This window comes from Scomber japonicus, chromosome 4 (assembly GCF_027409825.1).
Source record: "Scomber japonicus isolate fScoJap1 chromosome 4, fScoJap1.pri, whole genome shotgun sequence".
NCBI lineage: Eukaryota > Metazoa > Chordata > Actinopteri > Scombriformes > Scombridae > Scomber > Scomber japonicus.
In genome coordinates this window covers 30,846,857-30,851,767 of record NC_070581.1, presented here as the reverse complement: position 1 = coordinate 30,851,767, position 4,911 = coordinate 30,846,857, and positions in this window count along the sequence as shown.

Below are 4,911 nucleotides of genomic sequence, written 5' to 3'. Positions count from 1 at the left end.
TACTGCTTTGGTACTTCTGCTTGAGTTTTAAACCATTTCCACTGTTTTTAGAAGAGTTCAGTGTCAAAAATAAATATATATTCTTTTTTCAATCACTTCAGCCAAGTTTTAAACCTCTAACCAAGTCATTTTACAACAGTCATTAATAATGTGTGCATGCAAAAACATCTGTAGCTCTGCTGAAATATATGATCATAAGTCTATAAGATTCCCCCACCTTTCATGGTAGGCCTAAATGTAATGAATTACAGCTGGGTTGACCTCTAATGACCCCAAACATGACAATAACATTTGAGATTATTTCTCCATAATTCATATTTTATCATTTGTAGCAAACTGTTAAACTCCACAGAACAAAGTTTTAAATAGGTTTTCTATATTTAGCTCTAAAATACTGTGTTCTGTGAAATGTGCTATAGCCTACTAAATACATTAATTATTAATTTATTATTACTTTTGTAACTATGAAGGATGTGAGTATTTCTTCCATCACTTGGAGTCTCCACATCATCTTAATCATCTTCATCATCATCATCAGGACTTCAGGTGTGATACCAGGTGTGACCAGCAGGAGGCAGCAGCTGCTTTATTTCCTCTTTCAGTGTGAAAACATCTGCATTAAAAGTCATTTATATGAATGAGTTTAATTCATATAGCTTTGGAAGAATTGACTTTTTTCCACATTTAGTTCTTTTTTATAATAATCTATATTAAGTTTTATGAACCCACAAGTGTGAAATAATAAAATAATTTGTGATAATCAGCAAGTGCATGAGTTGGAGAGAATATTTTTATTATGTAAGTTAAAAAAGTAATAGAATCTGTTGGTATGATTAGGAGATTAAGCTTTATATTCTTTAATTTATCTTCTCTTATCATCTTACAAATACTTTTTCCACAAAGCCTATAAATCAGCTCCTCTGTTTCAAGAAACTAACGTTACAATTTATGATATTAACATTTTACAAATATTTACTTTCATGAAGATACAATGAGGGAAATATTTCACATCATTCTAGGTCTTATATTGAAACTCTGATTCAGAAATTGTAGTTTTTATTTTAATTTCAGTTAACTAAATTATTTTTTCATTGCTAGTTTTAGTTTTAGTTTTAGTTAACTATGATAACCCTGATGTGACCCAGTGTCTTGTTCTGCTCTGATCAATAAGGAACAGATAAAAACCCTTCTGACAAAAAAATCAATAAAACATCTTCAGGTTTGATTTTCAGCTCAATCAGAAACAGAAATGTGAGACTTGAGCTGCTTCAACAGGAACATGACACACAACGGACGACACACGTATGATCACATATTTATGTTTAATTAGCAGTTTAACCCACGACACACTTACAGTATAAATACACATATAACATACAGAGCACACGGCTTAAAGTATGTGGACAGCTGAACGCCTGTCTGTCTAATTAGAAACACCAGATCATCTTATTGATTAACAGATAAATTTATGGGAGGAAGAAGGGAGGAAGAAGGAAGGAAAGGAGGGAGAAAGGAAAGAGGGAAGGAAGGAAAGGAGGGAGGAAGGAAGGAGGGAAGGAGGGAAGGAAGGAAGGAAAGAATGAAAGGGGGAAGGTAGGGCTGAGGAGAGAAAGAGACGAGGGAGGTAGGAAATGGGGATGGAGGAAGGAAAGAAGGAAGGGAGTAAGGAAGGAAGGAAGGAAGCAAATGAGGGAGAAAGGGAGGAGAAAAGGAAGGAAGGAAAGGAGGGAGGAAGGAAGGGATGAAGGAAAGGGAGGAAGGACGGAGGAAAGAAGGAAAGAGGGAGGGAGGAAGGAAGGGAGGAAGGAAAGGGAGGAAGGACTTCCTTCCTTCCTTCCTTCCTTCCTTCCTCACTTCCTTCTCCTTTCCTTCCTTCCTTCTCCTTTCCTTCCTTCCTCCCTTCCTTCCTTCTTTCCTTCCTTCCTCCCTTCTTTCCTTCCTTCCCTTTTCCTCCCTTCTTCCTCCCTTCCTTCATTCCTCTGTCCTCCTTTCCTTCTCCTTTCCTTCCTTCCTCCCTTCCTTCATTCCTTCCCTTTTCCTCCCTTCTTCCTCCTTTCCTTCCTCCCTCCCTCCCTCCCTTCCTTCCTTGACTCGAGGACAACAGGAGGGTTAAATCCTGTGTAGTTTACTGGTTGTGTGGAGATCACTGTGGTGAAGGTTAAAGAGAGGAATGAAAAACCTTCTGTTCAGTTTATATTTGAGACGTCTGTGAAATCTTCCTGTTTATTTTCTGGCTGACAGAACACAGACTGAACTCTTCAAAAAGCTAATTTATTCTTTCTTCTGTTAAGAGTTCAGACAGGAAAAAGAGTCACAGAGGACTTTGTTTCTATTTCAACATGTGCAAAAACTCTTAACTCTTAAACCTGTAATAGTTTTCTATAATAGTTTTTTTCTATCAGTTCAATTGGTTTTATTATTATGTGTGTTACTTTTAATTTTTTTTCTTAAATGTATTCTTTTGTACGAGGCTGTCAGTCTGACTGGAGATAAACGCTGTGTGTGATGCTCAGTTCAGTTTGTTTCACCTCCCTTCTTTCCTTCCTTCTCCTTTCTTTCTTTCCTCCCTTCCTTCCTTCCTTCCTCTGTCCTTCTTTCCTTCCTTCTCCTTTCCTCCTTTCCTTCATTCTTCTTCCCTTCTTTCCTCCCTTCCTTCCTTCCTTCCTCTGTCCTTCTTTCCTTCCTTCTCCTTTCCTCCTTTCCTTCATTCTTCTTCCCTTCTTTCCTTCCTTCCTTCCTTCCTTCCTTTCTCCATTACTTCCTCCCTTCCTTCCTTCCTTCCTTCCTTCCTTCCTTCCTTCCTCCCTCCTTTCCTTCCTTCCCTTTTCCTCCCTTCTTCGTCCCTTCCTTCCTCCATTCCTTCCTCCCTTCCTTCCTTCCTTCCTTCCTTCCTTCCTCCCTCCTTTCCTTCCTTCCCTTTTCCTCCCTTCTCCCTCCCTTGCTTCCTTCTTCCTCCCTCCCTTCCTTCCTTCCTTCCTTGACTCGAGGACAACAGGAGGGTTAAAGTCTGTGTAGTGTATTGGTTTTATGGAGATCACAGAGGACTTTGTTTCTATTTCAACATGTGCAAAAACTCTTCAGCTTCATATTAAACCTGTAATAGTTTTCTACCGATTGGATCAGTTCAGTTAGTTTTATTATTATTATGTGTGTAACTTTTAATTTTTCTTCTTAAATGTATTCTTTTGTACAAGGCTGTCAGTCTGACTGGAGATAAACGCTGTGTGTGATGCTCAGTTCAAGAAAAATCTCCTTCCTCATCTTCTTGTTTCACCAGTAAAGAAGAAAACATGTTTTTTTTCCCTCTCTCTTTCAAATGAACAGATGACAGAAGAAAAAAACCCAAAGACAGCAGCTCAAAAGAGATCAATCCAAAATCTGATTCACGTTTCTGAAGTTTCTGTTCTGTTCTGTCAGTTCATTTTCTCCTCCGCCTGAAAAATTTATCGTGTCTAAATGAGACGAAGAAGAAGAACAGATGCTTCAACTTCACTGAATGAATGAATGAAAGAAAGAATTAATGAAAGAGGAGGAGGTTTAAAGCAGCACACCGCAGGAACTTTAGTTTGAAAGTTTCTGAAAGAGAGATAAGCACACACAGACACAGACGCAGAGCTGTGATTGGTTCATGTGTCAGGCCCCGCCCACGTGAGGCTCTGATTGGCTGCTGAGGTTCATCCTCTTTGTTCACAGCTTTGCTTCCTGTCTCTAACCAATCAAATGGCAGCTTGGTTACCATGGTAGCATGACTGTCACTCAATGTGAGACTTCTGGTTTTATTCACGTGTTTATTATCAGGATCAATAATGAGACAATCAGCTGTAATCAATCCTGGCTTCAGTTTGTAACTCAGGTTTTTAAAGCTCAGAGACACAATTTCACAAAGACTAGCACAGGTGAGTCTGATGAACGTCTCCTGTCCGACAATCTGAGAATTTAAAACGTCTTTACATATTAAAAGCTCTACTGTGTTTGATTGTGAACATGTTCTCCACATTTCTAAGTCTATGTTTATATTCTGAGGCTCTACTGGAATATCTTTGCATGATTTCCAGTTAAAAACTCTTTATTTATCTTATAGTAGCTCTTTATGCAGCCGCTCAGTTCAGCCTCTGTCTGAAACAGGCTGTTGTAGCTCCTGTCTGCGGTGGCCTGGAAGTACAAAACAACAACAATTTCTTCCTCCCTGCTGCCGTCCTTCCTTCCTTCCTTCTTCCTTTCCTCTGTCCTTCTTTCCTCCCTTCCTCCTTTCCTTTATTTTCCTTTCCTCCCTGCTACTGTCCTTCCATCCTTCCTCCCTTCCATCCTTCCAGCTTTCCTTCCTTCCTTTCTTCCTTCATTGCTCCTTTCCTTCTTTCTTCCACCCTTCCATCCTTCCTTCTTTCTTTCCTTCCATCTTTCCATCTTTCCTTCCTTCCTTGACTCAAGGACAACAGGAGGGTTAATGTTTAATTTGTAAATTTAATTTTTCATTTTCTTCTTCTCTCTACACTTTCACAACTCGTTTCCTAATGACTCTACAGCACCACTCAGTGGCAGAATGTATACAATGCTTAACTCATGAACGAGCCAACTGCAAAACAAATTAAATGTTAAATGTTATTAAACGTTAATGTTAATTTGTTTTCCAAAATGTTAACTTGTCTCAAGTTTTGTAAAAGTGTTTCACATTTTGTTATGTGTCCCAGCCACCGTATTTGAAGAATGAAGGGAGAGGGGCCTGTGTGTGTGAGCAGTGATCGACAGCTGTCAGAGACTCCATCAGACACAATCTTGGCTCTGATTGGTTCTTTTTTCCATCCGTGGTGGATTCTGGCAATATGCAGTAGGAGCAGTAGGCGGGGCTAAATGAGCCTGTTTTTTACAGATTACTAGTTTCATGTAATGCTGTCTTTACATAGTGACAGTCTT